Source organism: Strix uralensis, chromosome Z (assembly GCF_047716275.1).
Source record: "Strix uralensis isolate ZFMK-TIS-50842 chromosome Z, bStrUra1, whole genome shotgun sequence".
Classification (NCBI taxonomy): domain Eukaryota; kingdom Metazoa; phylum Chordata; class Aves; order Strigiformes; family Strigidae; genus Strix; species Strix uralensis.
The window spans coordinates 54,724,769-54,746,858 of record NC_134012.1 but is presented as its reverse complement, the minus strand read 5'-3'; positions in this window follow the sequence as shown (position 1 = coordinate 54,746,858).

Here is a 22,090-nt window from a genome sequence, read left to right as displayed (position 1 = left end):
TGTGGCAGCAGACGTGCTTAGTAGAGGAGCCCACAGACAGTGGGACGAGCAAAAAGAGTGGTTCTTTGAACCCCTGAGGATGCCTCCCCAGCCCCAAAAACGCAAGAGGGCTGACGGGAGCAGCAGCTCTGGCAGGTCAGTCGAGCCAATGGAGGTTGACCTGCCACAGCAGGGCCATGAGCCCATGGAGGTGGATCCTCCTCGTGATATGGAGGAGCCCATGGAGGTGGATCCATGTGGCGATGTGGAGGAGCCCATGGAGGTGGATCCACCTGGAGATGTGGAGGAGCCCATGGAGGTGGATCCACCTCGAGAAGAGGAGGAGCCCATGGAGGTGGATCCATCTCCTGCGGGGCTGATGGGGCACTGCAGCACCATGCCCAGGTGCCCAAAGCGCCGCAGGTGCCCGAAGCGCCGCAGGGCACGGGGGGGCTCTCAGCCAGCCTCCCAATAGCTCCCCCCCCCCCAACAAGTGGTGCTAGCCCCGAAGGGACCAGCCACTCTGACACCCGGTAAGCTCCTCATGTCAAGCCGCAGATGAGCCCGGCTTTCCCACCCCCACCCCCTCCCCTCATGACGGGGGCCATCTCCTCTGCCCTGAGCCCAAAGAGGCGAGGAGGGGGGCTGCCATTTTCTGTCTGGCAGCGCCATAGCGCCGGGAGGAGTCCCTTGGAGCCTGCTGGAGTCTGCCGAGGACCACTGAGGAGTGCCAGAGACCCCTGAGGACCGCCGAGGACAGCCAGAGACTACTGAGGACCACCGAGGACCGCTGAGGATCACCAAGGAACGCTGAGGAGCATCGAGGACCGCCGGAGAAGCCCAAGGACCACCAAGTACCACTGGAGGCTGTTGGACTCCCCTGGAGGCCATCGAGGTAACTGGGGCCTGGAGGTGGCATTTTTTCAATCTGAGGATGAGGAAGCCCATGGGGGGTGGCTGTCCTCACCCAGCTCTCATCTCAGCTCCCCAACGGGTGCGTGAAGGGGAAGCCAGACGAGCCCTGGCAGTGCGCAGAGGAGAGCAGCAGAGCACCAAAGAAGGCAGATGCCTGTGCTGGTTCTGGCTGGGACAGAGTTAGTTTTCTTCCTAGGAGCTGGTCCAGTGCTGTACTTTGGATTTAGTACGAGAATGATGCTAATAACATGCTGATGCTATAGTCGGTGCTAAGTAGTGCTCGTCCTAAGTCAAGGATTTTTCATTTTCCCAGGCTCTGCACGCGAGCAGGTGCACAGGAAGCTGGGAGGGCGCAGGGCTGCCAGGAGAGCTGACCCCAGCTGAGCACGGGGACACTCCGTACCGTACGAGGTCATGCTCGGCACAGGAATCTGGGGGAGGGAGAAGGAACGGGGAGGACGGTCAAAGTGGTGACAGCACCATGGATGACCAGCTTTCTATGCTGAGGCAGCTTGGGGCTCACCCAGCTCTCTCCCTGTCCCTTCCCTGTGCACAGGACACCAGAAGGAGCCAAAAAACCCCGAGTGACCTTCGTCCCATCACTCCAACTCCTGGAGAAGAAGCGGAGCCGCCGCCATGCCGTGAGTGTTCCTCTGGTCCGGGCGCTGTCCCCAGCACTGCTCCTCCCACCAAGCAGCACAGGCATCACTGCTCCCCTTCTGCCAGTGCTTCTCTCTTGCCTAGTGGAGGCCATTCAGCACCAGCAGCCTGGAGAGGCTGGTGGAGGGCCAGGCAGAGGGGAGAACGGCTGTCTTTCTCCTCTGGCTGTGCCGGGGTGCAGGAATGGGCGAGCAGTGGGATGGTTGGCCGGTGGCCCTTTCTGCTGTGGGGTTGCTCTCTAAGCGCAGCCTGGCTCTTGCAGGCTGATCTCAAGCAAGCGAAGGGGGACTTTGCCAATCACCAGGTGAGTTTGGGAAAGAAAGACCCCTCCTGCAAGCGGCTGGGCTGTGCTCCCTTGTCCCTTGAGTGTCCCCATACAGGTTGGGCAGCCTGAGGGAGGACGTCAGCCGGAGGAGGAAGGACAGCGCTGGCAGCGGCCGCTGGACGTGGTTCTGCGGGGACACGCAGCCTCTGGTGCTGCCCACAGCTTGGAGGAGGACAGGCCAGGACTGGGCCAGGCTGTCCCGGGGACACACTGGCTCTCAGAAGCCCCCAAGCCGGAGCTGTTGAGCCAGAGCCACGGTTCCAGCTGCCGGTCCCTGCCCGTCCTGCCGCAATGCTCAGCACCGTGCTGCAGGAAGGGCAGGGCAGGGCAGGGCAGGCTCCGGGAGCGCTGGCCTGGCGGCATCCACTGACGGGCTCTTCTCTCTTTCCCTTTGCAGCAGGAGGGAGCAGCAGCAGCAGCAGGAGGAAGAGGAGGAAGAGGAGGAGGAGGAGGAGGAGGAGGAGGAGGAGGAGGAGGGGGGCACGCTGCCCCGGCCCACCCAGGTCAGGAGGGAGCAGCAGCAGCAGGAGGTGGAGGAGGAGGAGGAGGAGGAGGGGAAGGAGGAGGAGGAGGGGGAGGAGAAGGAGGAGGGGGAGGAGGGGGAGGAGGAGGAGGAGGAGGATGGCACGCTGCCCTGGCCCACCCAGGTCAGCCAGCCTGGCCAGGGTGGCCCCAGCCCTCCCTCCACAGGTGCTGGGGGGGCAGCGCAAAGATGCAGGAAGGTGCAGCAGGTCAGGCAGCCCAGGTGCGTGCCCATAGCCAATGCCAGCAACGTCTCTCTGCTCTGGGCTGTAAGCAATTCCTCATAAACGGTGTTCCCCAAAGAGAGGGCAACAAAACCCTGCCTCTTCCTGCCGTCAGGGATTCACCAGAGCTTTCTGACTCTGTCATTGCAGGTGCTGATTCCTTCTCCCTGCCTGAACCGCTGTGACTCCGGGGCCCCCGCAGTTGCTGTCTACAATAAAAAGATCTTTTCTCTCTTGCGACTGAGTCTGCTGTGGGTGTGTATGCTGCTTTACTGAACTTTCCGCCCACACTGACAATGGAAAAGTACAACCAGCACTCGGGTCAGAAGATTAACGATGTCTAAAAGCAAGAAATAGTTACAAGACGGCCAGAAGAAAAGAAGGTGCTCGTTAAGGAAGAAGCTGATAAAGAAGGGACCTTTTGGAATTGCAAAATCAGGAACTTATCTACTGGCTACGTGCGGGTAGCAGTGTTTGTGGAAAGTACCGAGGGGAGCTATTTTTAGAAATAAACGTGCACAACAGTATATAAGGGCTTGCTGCTATTTTTAGAAGACACAAGAGTCTATAAGGGCTTGCTTGCTAATAAAAGTTTGAGCTTGACTTCCAATCATATTGATTGTCTGTGGTCTTGTCTCCTGTGACCTGCACGGGAATCCGTCCCCACAGTCTGCCACGAGATATTCTGGAGCGGGGAGCTGTTCTGAGATGAATCCTCAGGGAGGGGTTTGGGCTGGTCCCTTGTCCCAGCACCCTTCCCAGTGGGCGTCAGGGCTGAGTCGAGGTGCTGTAGGAGGGAAACCCAAGCCCAGAGTCACGCGGGAGGGTGGAGGTTGGAAGGAGCAAGTGACAAGAACAGTGACAAGTTGGTATCACTCAGAATCTAAACGTAGCCGCCCCCAGCCCCTCTGACACCTGAGGATAAACTGGGACGCAAGGGGGTTTATCTTCTGCCAAATTACCCTGTAAGGTAACAGGTGTCAATGTTGGGGACACTCCAGGGTTGGAGACGTCACCACAGACACCCTGGGGACACCCTGGTCCCCTCCCAGTTGTGGGGCATCAAAGTGGGGTGCACCCCAGGGAGAGGGATGTCCCCAAGATCCAGCCTGGGGTCTCCTGTGTCCCCTCAAAGGGGTGTCAACATGGGGGGACACCCCGAGGATGGGGACATCACTAAGAGCCGCCTTGGGGTCCCTCAGCATAATGAGCCATCAATGTGGGGGACACCTCATGGATGGGAATGTCCCCAGGAGCCCTCTTGGTGTCCCCATGTCCCCTCCCATGCCCAGGGTGATGATTTGGGGACCTCCAGGAGACCCTGGGCGGTGTGTGTGGGGTGTCCCCATGGCCCCCCAGGGTGTCCCTGTGTCCCCCATCCTGGTTGATGCCATGGATGCACAAGCGGAGGCTGTTGGTGGCTTTCCTCGTCAGCCTGGTGTTGTCCCCTTCCTGGGGGATGGGGGGGGAACACACGAGTGACAACAGGCTCCCCAAATCTGAGGGGAGTGGTTGTGGGGGTCACTGGGACACCCCCCCTTCCCAGGTGTCCTTGAGAGTTTCGGGGTGCAGGGATAGGGGTGTGGCATCGGTGGGACTCCCCCAAAAACCCTGCAGGGGATGGTGGGGACAGCAGGGACACAGTGTGTGGGGCAACAGGGGGGTGTGGGGGGGGGAGACAGTGCTGGGACCCCCCAAAGCTCCTGCAGGGGAAAGCAGGGATGTGGAAGAGGCGGTTGGTGGTCCCAGTGGGGGAACTGGAGGTGCAGGAGGAGGGGTGGCATCACTGGGACCTCCCCCAGACCCCTGCAGGGGACAGTAGGGATGGGGGGGATCCCAAATGGGGAACTGAGGGTCTCTGGGGGGTTAAGGTGGAGTCCTCCCAATTTTGGGGGGTCCTGGGGAGGTTTTGGTGGTCCCAGAGGGGCTTAGGGGTCCCATGGGGGTTAAGGGGGGTCCCCCTGATTTTGGGGAGCCTGGGGGATTTTAGGGTCCTAGGGGGAGTTTGAGGGGGTCCCCACTATTTTGGGCAGCCTCAAGGGGTTTCTGGGGGTCCCCAGCGATTTTGGGGGGCTTGGGGGGGAGTTGGTGGTTCCAAGGGGGCAAGACTGCTAGAGAAGAAAAAAGAAGCTCTTCTCTTCAGCACCAACCCTCTGCGCACCACCCACCGCCCCCAAAAAAGCGCCCTCCTTCACTGTCCCCCTTTAATGCTTCATTCTGCAAAGCTGCGTGGCAGCGACGTTATGATGAAGTGATAAAGAGCTTACTTTGGAGCTGGAGGAGGAAAAAAAACACTGAGTCCTCTCAGGTCTCATTTCAAGGACTCAGAAACCTTAAAACATGCAGAGGGAATCTACTTGCTGCATCCCGAGTTTGTCAGCAACCTCCTGCTATTTTCTTCGCCAAAAACTCCTCCAACTAACCTGTGGCATATTTTCTTAGGTGTATGTCTTTAATAACCATTGCCTCTTTTTACTTTACCTGAGTTTTTCTTATCTTTAATTTCTTGAGCTTTCTGATTCACACAATACGAGACAGAAAACACAGAAGCGAGCTCTCTGCTGTACTGACCAACCAAGTCAATTTCCAGTGACCTGACATGGCTTGTAATATACAACACACCTAATTAAAGGCACACCAAGCCAGGTCTCTTTCTATCCTATGTTGTTTATTGTTTGAAATCATGTCTTAATATTTTTTACATTTAATAAATATATTACTAAATTGTATTACTAAAAATAAAATCATTATAATAAGCTCAGTTGAGTTAGAATTCAACAGCACTGTCAAAGTCAGCAGCAGGGGCAGGAAGAACGTGATCTTCCCTCACACTGGGTGTGTGAACTTCTAGATGGAGACGTGGACCTTAAAAGAAAACACAACACAAAAATAAAATAAGTAAAGTTAATTCTAAGCAGTCACTCTCCCCATTTATTTCCTCCAAATTTGTTTTGGTTTTTGACTCTCCGCATGCTCATGTCAAAGCTTCCTTCAGCTGCTGACATACTACTACTGCAAACTGAAGAACTTGCCAACATGTAACAGTTTCTGCTTACAAGACAGAACAGCCACTGCTTTGTTAGTGCAAAAACATGCACGAAGGGAACCTCTATTTCCATGGGCTTCTATCACATGTAACAACATGTCACTACTTATTCGGCAGTTTGTACAGGATGCAAAATACTGGTACTGCAATCTTACCTACAGGACCATTTAACCCACACTTCTAGCCCAGACGTCCTAGCAAAATTTTCACATACCTCTGGCTCTAACCAAGGGCAGTGGCTGCACTGCAGGAAAATTAATTTCTAAAAGCTTCTGAAGTCAGCCTCTAGTGATAGGACTCAATGCTCTTACTCTAGGAAAGATGCTGACAGCATTACTAAGAGAGAGCTCTTCAGACTCCTGCCCAAGTGAATTCTGGGCACAGAAAACATCAGCTACCCCGAGTCTTTTCTTCACAATCTTTTCTTTCATTATTTTTAAAGAACCATTTCACATTATTCCGCATATTTTCATTAGCATCATTCCTCCTCTCAAAGTCCTTCACCCATTTAAGATTTCCTTACAAACAAGTCTGATCTTTTAGTTCCTAAGAAAAATTGATCAACGTCAAGAAATTCCTAGGAAAGCCACCGGTTTGCAAGTCCAGCTTGACATCTCCCCGTGTACCCACAGGAGATAAACAAAAGAGGAGCTGAAGACAATTTCTCTCCCATATGTCCTCCCAAGTGCTTTGAGGTAACGGTTACAATCAGAACAGGGAGACGCAGAAAATCCAGCAACTAGACCTCTTCAGGCTCTGGCCTCCTTGCGGCTGTCAGGAGGTGAGGGGTGTCACTGCAGAGAAGCTTCAGTGAAAGAGACACCTGCTCCTCAGCAACTGCTGCCAAACTGTAACTCTCAGTCAACTGTAATCTCTGACCTAGTTGAGCTAGTAACCTACATATGGAACTCCTCTCCCTCCTAACCCCTGGAATCACCCAATCCATCTGGAGAGGGGCAGTGGAGGTGCTGGTGGCTGCTGCTGCCTCTGCTTACGGATCCTCTGTGTGTAACCAGTTCCATTTTTGAAGTTGTTCACAGCCTAGAGGCAGAAAAACGTTTACAAAGAGGTAACATGAACCTTCAGTAGCTCTAGGAACAAAAGCCTCCACAGAGTAAAATGACTTGTGTATTCCCGTATATACTATCCATCCTAAAATAAACCAACATACGGATATATTCAGTTTAGATATCAGGAAGAAATTCCTCCCTGTGAGGATGGTGAGGCCCTGGCACAGGTTGCCCAGAGAAGCTGTGGCTGCCCCTCCCTGGAAGGGTTCAAGGCCAGGTTGGACGGGCCTTTGGGCAACCTGGGCTAGTGGAAGGTGTCCCTGCCCGGGGCAGGGGGGTGGGACTGGATGGGCTTTACGTTCCCTTCCAAGCCAAACCCTTCTGTGATACATGAACGCATCCCATTAAACACTGGTGTTAATGATTGGTAACTCAGAGTATCTATATGTAAAGTACTTCAGTGTTAACACTGAATTTGAAACTGAGGCAATCCTCTTAAGTTTCTGGTAAAATGTGCTGTTGGGGTGCAAGCTTTGTGGAGAAATCCTCTTGCACCCCGGCGCCGGACTAAACATACCTGCTTTATAACTCTATTCAAGTTGTAGAGTCTGTTTCCGTGAATCAGGTCAAACAGAAATTCTGGGGTAAAACTGGAGGATCTGGTGGTCAAACATCGATCTGGAGACCAAGGGCCATTTTGGGGTGAAAAGGGGGGGTTGGGATCAGGGGGACTCACCCCGCAGCACCCAGGTGAGGGTGGCCCTGGTGATGGTGGAGGCGCCGTCCCCCACTCCCACGGCGTCCCAGCACTAGTACTGGAGGTAGTCGGGGCTGACGCCCTTGGGGTACCCCTGGAGCAGCAGCACCCGTGGGGAGTGGGGGACAGGTACCCCTGGGACACCCAGGAATCCCAAATCCCCCCTGCAACCCACCCAAACTGCATTTGCCACCCCCAGGTCCCTCCAAAACACCCTCAGCCCCCCCAAACCCCCCCAACCTCATTAGTGCCCCCCCCAGATCCTATTGGCCCCCCAGTTCTCCATTGTACCCCCCAAATATCTACCCCGGGACCCTACCAGCCCACCCCCAGGACTCCCCTAAGTCCCATTACCCCCCCAGGAGACCCCCAGTACCCCAATAACACCCCCCAAGCACCAAGACCCTCCCCGAGACCCAAATACCTCCCTCAAGACCCCCCCAGGACCCCAAGACCTCTCCCAGAACCCCCTCCAGGATGTCCCCAATCCACCACCCTCAGACACCAATATCTCCCTCAAGACCCCCCCCGAGGACCCCAATAACCCTCCCAAACCCCTCCTGGACACCCACCCCGACTCCATTACACTCCCTCTAGGACCCAAATAACCCCCTCAGGACTCCAATAACTCCCACAACTCCCACAGAACCCCAATAACACCCCCCCAAGAATCCCCCCAGCTCCCAAATCCCCCACTCACGGCACAGGCAGGAATGTGGGCAGGTGCTGGGGGGGGGGGACAACGTGCTGGAGCCCCCCCGGGGGTCCCCTGGCCCCCACAGGGCCTACTTCCTGCTGACAGTCTGCGAGGGCCTATGGTCTGCAGTGAGGCGGCCTAGGCAGGAGGTCCTCCAGCTCTCTGTGGTCTGCACTGAGGGATGTTCCAGGAAGACAGTTTGGTTCACCCAGCAAGTGGGAATTCCTCCTTTTAAAACACTCGCTTTGTTCTGGATGGCTGAATGAATAGTCTTCCTGCAAAGGTGGCACCAGCACCAGCACCAGCAGCACCAGCACCAGCAGCACCAGCACCAGCACCAGCACCAGCACCAGTGGTGGTGGCTCCGGCCTAGCAGTGGGTGAGTGCAGGGGCTGGGGCCGATTTCCCTGGAGGGGTGGTGGGATCGCCGGGGAAGGGGAAGCTTTGTTCTAAAAACACAAACTTTTTCATGGTTCTGATTTTTTTTTAAAAAAAAAGGTTTGTTGTCACAGTTCGGGCTGTTCAGACGTTCTGATGTGTGACTGTGCTTGTCCTTTTACCTTGAACTTGGTGGGTCTTTGCTGTCTGTAAGGGTCTGTTGTGTCTGCAGGGTTTATCTGTCAGGTTACCCCAGGGAAAGTGAATTTTAGCCCTTTATTTTTACTTCAAGTGTGAAAGAAGTGACACATTTAATATTTTCTGCTGTCTGTGGTGATTTGGGTTGGGTGGGTTCAATCTGATGAACACCTCAGAGTGGTGCTTCAGAGGTTGCCAGTCACCAGAGCCAAGAGGTGCTGATCAGAAACCGGCATTAAGCCCGAGGGCGAGAGCTGGCCCAGGCGGGCTCTTGCCTTCTGGCTGTGGGACAGTTTTTCCCAGCTCGGAGGTGCTGGGAGAGATGGGGGGGGGGGGGGGGGGGGAGGTGTGAGCAGGGGGGTGTGCTGGAGCCCAGCCCCTTTGCAGAGCCCTGCTGCTCCTCTGGCCTTCTGGACAAACTTCAGTTTCTACACAGCACCTTTCCCAAGAGACAAATCCTGTTTGTTTCAAGTTGGAACGACCCTGCTCTGCTTTCAGAAAAGAATCTCTTGACATCTGCAGGCAGAGCAGAAGTCTCACACAATGAAGGTACAAGAAGTAATTGAAAAGTAATTAAAGGACAAGTTTCTGTGTGCTGGGATCCTGGGAGTGCTTCTGGTTGCGAAATCCGGCAGCACCACTTGCTCTCAGGCTGCAAACAGCCGGCAGAGCTCCTGCCGTGGGTGGCACTGCTTCAGCCTCCCCCGTCAGCCGCTCCTTCATCTCCAGCTCTCTGCTCTGCACCAGCTCTGCATAAAATAGTCGCTTTTCACTGCATGTAGCTGTGGATTGCTGTAAACGTGATGTAACTGGTTGCCATCGTTCTTCTTTGCAAGCTTGTCCCGCCTGATGTGCTGTCAGTCTGCAGATCGTCACCTCGTTCCTAGGTGACTGTTGGGGCTTCTCCTGGGGTCTCCTGTGCATCTTCTTAAATGTTGACAAAATGCCCATGTGGAAATAGAATTAATCATCAGAATAACTGATAAGGAAGAATTAATCAAGATTTAAACAAAACCAAGCTCCTGTCCAGAACACCTGTGTAGTTCATCTTGCCTGTTTTTTCTTCCTGTCGCTTTCAAGCTCCTGTTCAGTTCTGCTGTGCCCTGCATCTCTGCTTGTTCTCACCCCGATTTCATGTAGCCAGGCAGACCAGTTTACTCCTCCTCCTTTTCTCTGGTTTTCTCCCTGTCAAATCTGTTTTCTGTAATTGCCTGGTCTTCGTGGAAACACATTTAAAAACTGCTCTCGCAGGTTCCCCCCTTTCAGGAGGTGCCTGTGGCTGCAGGGATGCCGTGTGAAGCAGGTGGGACAGGGCTGGTGTCTGCTCCGGGTCAGGGTTTGCACCCCTCGGGTGCTGCGGAGAGGCAGGGTGCTGTGGGCTCACGGCGGTAGCTCGGGCTCGGAGCAGAACCTGGTCTTTGGGGAAAACGTGAGTTTTCCTGGAGTGACTCCCTGTCCCTAAGGCGGACTGGCAGCCTGCAGCCGGCGTGTGCCCTGTGCCGGGGAGCTGGCCGGGGGGCTGTCAGGGGAGCGGAGAGGTCTGACAACACCTTCCTGGGGCGCTGGCTGGGACAGGCTGGGGAGGTCTTGAGCTTTGTGTGTGGTGGTCAGGGGAGGCCATGCAGCAGATGGAGCTGGCTCGTCTCTGATCGACCTTTTGAGGCAAGTCCTGTTGGGGATTTAGGTTTTAGGACAGTTAACTGAAATCTTGCTTTCTAAGTTCTTGCTGATCGATATGAAAAATGCAACACCTCAGAATGGCAGTAGTCAGAGGTGGGCTGCATCTGGATCCAGGTGATGCTCCTCTGTCCTTAGAACTTAAGGAAGGAAGCTTGCAGGTGTCAGTAGTGCTGCTGCTCAGGGGATTGGGTTTTCCAGAGCTGGGGAGCAGATTCTTACCCTGTCTATACTGCGTCTGCACTGTGAAAGCTTGTGCACAGTAATGCCTTGCTGTCTGACCCTTCTGTTTCAGAGCTCTGCTGTCAGTTGTTTAATACCCTGCTCTGGTTACTGTTGTCATGGTCCTGTTTTCCTTCATCCTTCACTGACCGTGGTGAGCAGCAGGCATCTGAAGGTGGTGATGAAAATGTGATGGAGCAGGAGAGGCAGCAGGACAACTGGCAGTGAAAGAGTTGTCAGGTGTTCAATGTCACAGGAGAAGCAGCTGAGAGGTTTCAGAATGGTGATTTGTTTGAAGATGGGTCACACGGGGTCACCAGGACATCATGAAGTTTAATTTCATGTTATAAAGGGATTTTCCACTCTAAACCTCAGGCAAGTAGCCGTTGTTTCTTGGAATACTAAAAGCAGTTAGAATCTGCTCTATTACTTCTGTCATTACGAGGTGTTGAATTGGCAGCTGACAACCCCAGAGGTCTCGCTTTTGTCTCACCATCTTCCACATCACACCAGCTGTTCCTGTGTGGTTCAGCTGTGTGCATTGCTGAGGCGCCTGCACACATTCCTCTCTATCCCATTGTTTCCTACGGGAAAAATGGAATTGGGAACAGTCGCACTTTGGGGATTCCATCCTGGGCAGGCAATGGGATGTGCCTGAAACTGTAGTTTGACTGTCTGGGGAATTATTGCAGAACCAGAGTGTAGGGTTGGGGAGTCAAAATGTTTCAGCAGCAATGAAGCCCTGATTCTTTTAATCTCCTTCGGAAGGTTGGTTCCCCCACATTTTCTCTCTCCCTTCTTCTGTCTTAAACTGTTTCACAGCTGGCCTTCTTCCCCAGGCTTTGCCTCGTCCCCTGGTCAGACCTGAGTTGTTCAGTTCCTGCAGGCCCAGCGGCTGTAGGGGGATCTGAGCTGCTCAGAGACAGCAGGGCCTGATCTCTAAAGGAAGCAGATTTTGTGGTCTGACTCTGATCTTGCTGAAGCTGCTTTTGTCACCCTTTCAGAAAACCAACCGAGGGCTGAATCAGAGCTGGCCGTTTGCTGAAGGTACCAAAGAATGGGGGGTTTAGAAGCCAGTGCCTAATCCCGTGGACAACCTTAATGCTGTTGCTTTGACAACCTGTAGGAGGTATTTTATTGTGGGTTTTGTGTAAGGTGCTATAAAGCAATCCCATGCAGCTGGAAGCCAGAGGCAAGACTATTTATTTCAGAGCTTTGAAGATCTGTACTCCTGTGACAGCTGTCTCGCTGCTGCAGTGGTTGTGTTTTCTTTTACTTTGGAAAAACTGAATGAGAATTTTCGTTCCATTTCCTTTTCCTTGAGGTGGGAGAATTCCTGGAAGTCTCCAGATAGAGTTAAGGGGTGTCTTCATCTTTTTTCCCTGGACTGGGCTGAGTGCAGCTCCCAGAAGGGCGGGGTTTGGAAGGCTGGGAGCGCTGACCCGACCAGTCCGAGAGGACTCCTGACAGCAGGGCTGGGCTGCAGCTGTGGCTGCAGGTACTGCGGGGAGATGCTGGGTGTCTGGGTGGGCTGACCTGGCTGGTTTGGTTGTTTTGAGGGCGCTGTACTCTCTGCACCAGCTGCTAATAAGGTGTTTTCTGTCGGCAGGTCTGGTGGCCCATCAGTCTGTGTTCTCAGAGATGAGCCCACAGGAGTCCCTCGCTGGGGCTTGGCTGCAGAGAGCTTTGTGGTATCTTGACAGTGTTTGATATTTCCCAGACAATGCTTAAACCTGCCAGTTGACGCTATTTAACACTCTCCTCTGTAAGAGCCTTCCAGCGGTGATGCCTATCAACTCTGGCTTTCCCTTCAAAGAACTGTTACCAAAAGCTTCTGTATCTTTGTCACTCGCCAGATGCCACCAATGAATCTCTACTTTTGTTGTTTTGGGCTTTTACATGTTGCCCTTAATTAGGATGTGTGCTCTTCTGTCCAGGGGCTGGTGGGCAGCTCTCTGGTGACCAAATCCAGGAGAAAACAAGAGGGTTTACTGTATTACCTCTTGTACCTGAAGGAACAATCCTTTAGCCCAGGTGTCTTTGGACATGTCTTTTGGGAGGGGGCTACCAGGCCTCCAAATCCAGCAGTTTGTCAGTTTATTCTTTGTCCTGTTTGTGTTTTGCTTCTGGCCCTTAATCTGCAGCAGCAGATTGGGGCTGCGTGATGCACAGAGGTTCAGGGCAGGGTTACCTGTTCCTCCAGGACAGGATCTGCTGATTTCAGCTCAGTATTTTAAGCAAGATGGAGCTGAATGAATCCTCCTTGTAGCAAGAGCTGGTAGCCAGGATGGATGAGCAGTTCATTCACAGTTACTGAAACACTGAAGGATATTCGATTTGTGTGTTTAAAATTGCTTTCTTAACCAATGTTTAGCATCTTGTGGTCTCAGGGGTTAAAATACCTCTGGCAACTTGGATCAGTGTATGGGGATTTAAAAGTGCTCTGGATTAAGCAGGCAACTGAGTTAAACTGCATTTAGCTGATTCCCTGGCTGTGAATAATCCAGCCAACCCTGTGCTGAAGACATCTGGGGCTCGTCTGCTGTTCGCAGTGGAGGTTTCGGACCCTTTCTCAAAGATGTCACCGCTCTGTAAGTTATGGCTGTACTGACCAGAAGTTAGGAGTCACTTTGGGAGTGGCCCCTTGTGATGGAGACTGGAGACCTCTGCTCTTCTGTCCTGGACGTCAGGCAGTGGCTTTCACAGGGGTCCCATCTCTCAGCTCAGCTCTGCTTTCTGTCATTAGGATACAGCTTTGATTTGCCAGGGGTGAGTGAATTGGGACATCCCATGTTAACAGCACAGTAGGTTAGGATATTTAGCTCTGGCTAGCAGCACAGCAATGTAGGCTCTTTGTCCCTGGTTAACTGCGCAGGAAGGTGGTCTATTTATCCATGGCTAAGAGTGCAGCAAGTTAGGCTCTTTATCCGTGGCAAACAGTGTAGCAAGTTGGACTATTAATCTCAGGATAACAGTGCAGGAAGATCATCTCTTTATCCCTGGCTACCAGCGCAGGAAGGTGGGCTCTTAATCCCTGGCTACCAGCGCAGGAAGCTGGGCTCTTAATCCCTTACTAACAGCACAGGAAGGTGGGCTCTGTATACCTGGTTACCAGTGCAGGAAGGTGGATTCTTTATCCCTGGCTAATAGCGCAGCAAGTTCGGTTCTTAATCCGTTCCTAACTGTGCAGCAAGTTGGACTCTTAATCCCTGGCTACCATCCCATCAAGGTGGGCTACTGATCCTTTGCTAACAGCGCAGGAAGGTGAGCTCTTTATCCCTTGATACCATCGCAGGAAGGTGGGCTCTTTATCCCTGCCTACCAGTGCAGAAATTTGGGCCTTTTATCCCTGGCTAACAGCGCAGGAAGGTGGGCTCTTTTTCTCTGGCTAACAGTGTCGCTTTATAGACAGACAGAGCAACACACACGGACTCACATGGGTGAAGAAACGCCTAGTATTTTTATTACTAAAAGCATGCATTTTTATATGTTTCAGGTGCCAGAGTGTTATAGTGTAACTGTTCAAAAAGTTGTTTTTAACATTCTCACTGGATAACCTTGATCAGTTTCCTCCCTGTTTGCTTCATCCTGCTATGTAGTCAGCAGCTCCTTGAAAGTTTTCTGCTTTAAGCATAGCTTCCTTATCTGAAGGGCACAGCGGAATATTGTCAAGGTCAAACTCTTCTTCAACCAGGTTATCGGCAAACCAGCTGCTTTCCCCAACACTAGCCTAAGGGAATGATATCTATGTGTGTACATTAAAAAAAAAGGAAAAGAGATATGATTAATTAGAATGTAATGGCAAACATGGAACCTGAGCATAATGTAAATGTTATGGAATAAGGGGTGGATACTGTCCCAGTTTCAGCTGGGATAGAGCTAATTTTTCTTCTCAGCAGCTAGAACAGGGCTGTGTTTCAGATCCAGTATGGGATTTGGTATGAGAATAAATTTGATAATGCAGCGATGCTTTCAGTTGCTGCTAAGGAATCAAGGACTTTCCCACTTCCCATGTCCTGCCCGTGTGCAGGTGCACAAAAAGCTGGGAGGGAGCACAGCAAGAGCGATGGACCCAAATTGGCCACTGAAATATTCTGTATCATACGACGTCATGCTCGGTGTATAGAGGAGGTCTGGCCAGGAAGTTTTCTCTCCCTCTCTTCCACGGTTGCAGCTCCTGGATTTTCTCTCCTCTGAGATCGCTAACCAGGAAGGGCTGAGCATCAGTCGGTGGGTGGTGAGCAGTCACACTGTGCATCACTTGTTTGTATATTCTATTATTGCTATAATTATTATAAGTATTTTAATCTCATTTAAATTATTAGATTGGTTTTATCTCAACCTACAAGTCTCCTTACCTTTACCCCTCCAGTTGCCTCCACCATCCCCTGTGCAGAGAAGGTGAGTGAGCGGCTGTGTGGTGTTTGGCTGCCAGCCGGGTTTAAACAACAATATGGCCAAAATGAAAAAAAAATACTGACCAAAGTCAATCATCTTGTGATCCTATAAATAGCAATCCTGAGTAAGACCCTTTGAGCTCTCCGGGATCACAGCAGGCTGTGACCCAGTATCTCTGAGTTGGGATGCCTCTCAGGGTAGATATCACGAGGATTTCAAATAATAGATTTCTTGAAGATTTCAAAGGAAGATTTCCAAGATCATCTGCTGATAGATGCCAGTGAAGATAAAGGGTTCAAAGATCGTCTGCTGACAAATGCTGACGATGGAGAATAGTGAGTAATTCACTACAATTAGATTTCTCCAAAGTTTCAAAGATCTTTGGTACCAATAATTTACTATCATAGGTTAAATTCTGTATCTGTGTGTGTGTGTTTGTGTTTGCACATTCGATTTAGGAAACTTCGTAGTGATGATTATAACAAATTTTGTTAAATCACTCTGATAACCGTTTGATGATTAAATATTGTTAAAAATCATTCAATCTAATCTTGTGGTTTACCGTAACAGTGTGAAGTGCTAAGGCTTGGACAATAAGCCCAAGCCAGAGTTGACCTATAGATGAATCCTGTACATTTTATAACTGATAACCATTGTGCTAATAGGTATTATACTAAGTTATAGCAAACCAACTATTCTGATGTAAAAGGTGGGAATACTGAAGCCTGAGCAACAGGCCCTGAACTGAAACTGCTAACTCCGTGTGTAGTCATTAGTGAAGTATGCATAGAAGATGTAGCTTAAACATCATAAAACATGTCTATCCTGAATGTATCCTTATATTTCTTTATGTGTGAGCAAGATAACAAGGCCACAGAAACAGTTGTCTGGCCTTGTGACCTTGCTCATAAATTAACTAGATAAGCAGGGAAACTCCCTTAGCTTCTCCCTTAAGCCCTGGCCAGGCTCTGGGGGGAACCTAATGTGAGATGAAAACCAGATATTTCCGCTTAAAACAAAGGTGCCAGCTATTCTGGCTTACTGATTTTTAGGTATATAAGGCTGGGCCCGCTCACAGCGACTTTGGAAGCCTCACCTACGGGTGGACGCACCGCGTAGGATTTCCCACTTGCAGGGAAAGGTTCTCCAAATCCTCGCTGTAACCGGGGCTGCCCAGCGACTGCGGATCTGGATGATGGTAACGTATGCAAGTGGTGATGGATCTTTCTTAATCATTACTCTCTCTCTCAGGTAGTAATGATTTGATGCATTACCCTGTATTTTCCTATTTAAGTGCACTGTTCGGTCTTTTCTTACTGTATGTTTTCTGTATTATTCTGTTACATTATTTAGTTATTTCTAGTAAAATACACCTGCTCTTTTCACTCTGGTATCTGAGTTTAATTGATATCCATGATCAGCAAAACATAAATTGGTGTCAGAAGTGGGATTCGACAAAAATGCCATTATTTAAAGTAACTATTGGATGTTTTAAATTGTATGAAAAGGTTCCTATTGAAAAAGGAAAAGAAACTACAAATTCAAGTAAACGAGGGTGGATTTCATTAACTGCATTTAGAAAACAACACCAGAGTAAGGAGAGGCTGTTGTTAGAGCGCTCCCAGATGGAGCGACAGATATGTGATTTACAGAGTCAAATAGTGATGTTGCAATGCCAGAAGAAGTTTGCTGATAAGCTGGGTACTTATTAGACAGTGATGGAGAAAGCTGCGGTGCGAGTAGCGCAATATAAGTATAGGAAAAGGAGAAAGTGTAAGAAAGCGCATGCGGTGATTGCAGAAGCGGGTGTGCAGTGGGATCCTGGTAGAGATCCTAATAGTGGGCAAGCTGTGAGGAAGGATATGATAGAGGATTATACACAGTATGAAGTAAATGATATAATTGAAAGATTTAAGCAGAGACCGGGGGAATCCTTGCTCTCTTGGACGGTATGTTTGCAGGATCAGGGAGTGGCAGGGGTAACCCTAGACGCAGGAGATTCTAAAAGGTTTTTGATTTTAAGTTCAGATTCTTTTGTGCAGGATGCATTTCAAAACAACACTGAGGATATTAATTTGTTAGCACTGGCTGCTCTGGGATGTAATACCAAATATCCTCCAGAGAATGATTGGCTGGCATCTGACCATCAGTGGTGTGCTTTGCGAGATTGTATACAGCGAATGAAAGAGGAAGGGATGAAAGCAGCTATTTTTGTAGGAGACGCTGACTTTATGATGTGGCATCTTTTGTCGGTCACTGTGAGAAACAGAGTGATTAAAACCGTTCCACTGGCATATAAAAATGTAATTATGCCCCTCTTCATTAACGAAATGGGGGATCCCCTCAATGAAGTAATAGAAAAAGTGCAACAGTTACGTGACCTCGGAGAATGGGGCCCCCGAGGGAGTGCAGGGAATCGGGACATTCGAGGCAGCCCCAAGAGCAGTGAAAACAGGATTTCTCGTAAGGAAATGTTTACGGCTTTGTTAAAAGACAGCATGTCTCATGAAAAAATTTATGGTGTTCCAACTAACGAGCCGTGGCGAATATATACACAGAGAGGGCTGAATAAACCTAGCAAGAGAGTGCAGAGTGCTAAAACTAAGAATCCAGGGACACCTCAGCCTACGGCACCCCTTCTCGAACCTCATCAGGACCCTCCATCTGCCCACGGAGGGCCCCCTGTGAAGAGATCACCGGTTCCGGGGGTGAAACAGGATTGGGCAGCGTTTTCTGACTTGTACCCTTTGCAGGAGGCAAGGGAGGTGAATCAATATTATAATCAGCACATATGAATTAATGGCCAAGTTCCAGGGCAGTGGGTGCAGAAGGACTGATGACCCCATGTAGAGCTTAAAGTTTTTTGGGTTGGTTTTTTTTTTTCTTCTGTTGTTGTTATTTGTTTGTTTTTATTTAGAACAACCAGTCCCCACAAACTGTAAATGCCCTAATTGAGACTGGAACAGAGGCCTCCTTAATATATGGGAATCCCAGGAAATCTAAAAGACAACCTGTAATTATTACAGGTTTGGGAGGAAAATAAATTAAAACTGTACAAACACAAATGGAAATGAAAACAGGAAACCTCCCAAAATTATTATATTCAGTCATGATTGTCCCCATTCCTGAGTATTAAATTAATATAGACATTCTAAAAAGACTAACTTTAAATCTTTCTGATAGTCAGTATCAATTTGGAGTTAAACCCTGTATTAGTACCAGACCTGTTACAGTCAGCAAAGTAAAAAAAAAAATGCCTCCTGAGCAGATCCTGGCTGCAACTAAGTTAGTTACAATGAGGCAATATAGAATTCTGGGAGGACATGAAGAGATATCACAGGCAATTAGAAATTTATTAGATGTAGAAGTTTTGAGGTGGCAGTCCGATGTGGCCTGTCAAGAAAAGTGATGGATCCTAGAGAATGACAGTGGATTTTAGAGAAGTAAACAAACATACTGCACCGCTTGCAGCAGCTGTGCCAGACACTGTCACTTTAATAGAAGAAGTTCAGAAACATCCAGGAACTTGGTATGCTGTAATAGATTTAACTAGTGCATTTTTTACTATCCCAATTGCAGAAAAGCATTTGCTTTCACAAGGGTGGCTGCATAGCCCCACTATCTGTTATAGAATTGTAGCTGAACGCTTAGATGAAATACAGTTGCCTCCTCACACACAATTAAGCCACTATATAGATGATATTTTGATTCAAGGAAATGATGAGGAGGAAATACAACAAGTTCTTGAATTAGTAGTAGATCATATGAAACAGAAGGGTTGGGAAATTAACTCTGCAAAAATCCAAGGACCGTCTGAGACAGTGAAGTTTCTGGGAATTCAGTGGCATTGCGGGCATCAAGCCAGCTCCACATGGCCCTGACCACCCCAGAAATCCATCTTATTTTCCAGGACAACCTGTCTTAGTCGAACTCCCCACGGTGGGAGCAGTACTATTGGTATTGGATACCCAAATAAACAAGTGTGCCTGGAAAGCCAAAGATGCTCATGGAAAGGAGCACAAAATTAATACAAGGTGGATTATCCCATCTTTCTAATTATAACCCACTTCTAGTTCTCAAAATGAACTGAGAAGCTTTTCTTTCCTTTTTCTTGCAGGTAAAACCCCTGGAGAAAGATATCCTGAGTCACGACGGGGGATCCTTATGTAGATTTAAATTTTTGTACAGTGTTGATGTTCATTGTCTTATTAATATTTCTAGGATGTATTGTCTATCATTGCAAAAATTGCTTTGTGTAACTGTTCCCCTCTCCCTTGGTTCTGTGGGAAGCTCCGGCTTCCTAAGTGTTAACCAAGAATGGGAGGAAAACGAATTTGTGGGTTTAAGTCATTCTGTTACCAGTATTATGAACAAACAACAGACACCAAACCAGGGCAAGGTCCCTTTGCTAATGGGGCCTGGGCTTTAAAAGGTCATTACTGGACCCATGAAGGCGAGGTGGAGGTATCAAGACCTAAACCACACATGCACTCTGGGCTGGGGGCATGGAAATCCATTTTCCTGCTGCAAAGGCAGACCCTAGCTACAGCGAGCCAGACCATCTTCAGCTCCACAATGGACAGCAACAACTAGAATATTTTCCCTTGTGATATGTATGTGTTGGTCTTATAAGTGTCCATGTAAAACATCCTGTAATTGTACTTGTTCATGCAGACAACCACCTTCTCCCCCCAATCCCCAAGGACCGGGAGTACATCCATTAGGCCCAGCGTGGGACACATTTTAGTTAAATATGTTTGGTTAAAATATTGTTAATTGACATTGTTATTGTTACTGTTACCTTTATTATACGTTTGGTTAGGATGTTGTTGACCATTGTCAGTGTTAATATTGGTTTATTTGTTATTTGTAGTGTTATTGCTCATTTACCTTTGTTTAAATCTGGGATAGAATTTTCTAGGCCCAGATGACACATGCGCTTTAGGATAAAGGGGCGTGGAAAGCGATTTTCCTGCTGCGTATGCTGACCCCAACTTCGGCAGACCAGGGCAACAGACTGCATGGACTGCCAGGGCCACCAACACTCAGTGGTATATTGCCAGAACCGCGGAAAAATAATGGATAATATGTTAGTAATAATTTCAATTCACTTTATAGCCTTAGCCTTGATAATAATTTGCAGGGAAAGGTACTCCTAATCCTTGCTGCAACCGGGGCTCCCCAGCAATTGCGGATCTGGATATTAGTACCCCATTGTGTAGTAACGATTAGGTGCACTTGCCTTGTTTAATTTCATGTAGTAATAAGTGTACTATTCTGTATTTTTCTTACTGCTTATTTTTGTAGTACTTAGTTATATCCTTTAATTATTGATAGTGAAATCAGCCTATTCTTTTCACTCAGATGTCTGAGTTTAATTGGCATCCTTGAAATTAATGCATGATGACATCATGAGAGAGTTAAGCAAAAGTTTATCATGGCTCAACCCTTGGCATTGATTTGTAGGTCTGAACCTACGGATGTGGGCTTTAGCAGGCCTGGGATGTTTGATTTTTTTTACAGGATTTGCCATCCTGCGACACGTATGACACCTTCTGTCCACAGTGCGGAAGGCTGAACTGTGACTGGTTGCAATGATCACCATGGAAATGAAGCAATAAAACAAAGAAGGGGGAGATGTGGGAATTAAGAACTGCTGGTGGTTAGCAAAATGTAAACTGACCTTGAGGTTAGAAGAATGATTGTGGGAAACTGAGGCAACATTCGGAACACCATGTTGCAAGCGTCAGAAACAGCAGGCCAGAACACCGCCTGTAGAATGCATGGTGAGCGTGTGAGCAATAAACAGATAAAACCTGAAGGTCAGTAGGATGTAGAAGTAAAAAGAAACCTACATAAACAAGTGGTAATAAATTGGGAGCTGGCACACAGTGTGGCGGCATTTGCCCTTGGCAGTGCCCCCCCTTCAACAAACTGGTGTGAGTTTGTCTTTCTTCTGCGTGTCGCTCCGATCCCGGCTGGACCAAGACCAACAGTTTCAATTTAGATTTTTCTTGTAAATTGAAGTACTCGCTTCATCTCTTTCTCCTGTGTACATTAGCGTTCTCCTTTTTTATTGACCTGCATGTCTTCTTGGCTCTGCTGTCAAAATAGAGAGACAGAACATTTTGTGTGTAACTCATTAGAATAAAACAACATGCTCTTTCAGAAACATTTTCAGAAGTACACATTCAACAATTCTAGAAGCAACAGAAGAAAATATAATTTCATCCTAATATAATTCACCTGTGTTACAAAACGTTCCATTCAAGTATTTTTCCTCTAAAACCTTACTAAAAAGATGGAATTGGATCAAACAGTTACCCGAATGGTGGTTTTAAACTGAAAGAACAGTTTTACATGTGGATTTCTTCATCTCGAAGTTGGTGCATTATGGGATCCTGACGTATATTTGTCTGTAGAAAACACACAGACATTGTTTCTTACTTTCAGTTGCAATGGCAGGAAAGACTCTCTGAGTCTGATAGGTGAATTCAGTACGACGTCAACTGAAGGACCAGTGAGTGCATCGGGTGAATCCCACATCACCTCTGAAATACCAGCTAGTACTCAATACAGACTCCCTCTCTAGTCGTTTAAAGCTCATTTGTAATCTCACAGCGTTCCCAGGGGGCTCACAGGACCTTCCAACTGAGGTGATCCCATCATGGACATCCTTGACTCCAACAAAGGGGATGTTCCTGTGTTGAAAATCTGCCCAAAGGCATCAATTGCTTTTAGAGTGAATGAGTCCATAAGCCAATCTCCTGTCTTATCCCTGCTTGTGAAGAAAGCACAAGGCACAAGGCAATATTATGGTTTTGTGCTGGGCAGTTGATTTTGCATCAGAGTATGCTGCCTAATGACTAACCATTTTCTGTAAAACGGGCTTAAAAATGAATATTATTAGTACTCTGGTGCTCTGTTAATTCCATCTTAATTCCATTAATTCAAATTATTAATTCCACAATAATTCTAAAATTTTCAGTTTATACACTACATGTAAGTATTACCATAGTTTTGCATTTGGGTCCAAGGTCTTCTATTTGTGTCGAGCTGATATATTTTGACAGATCCCTGCA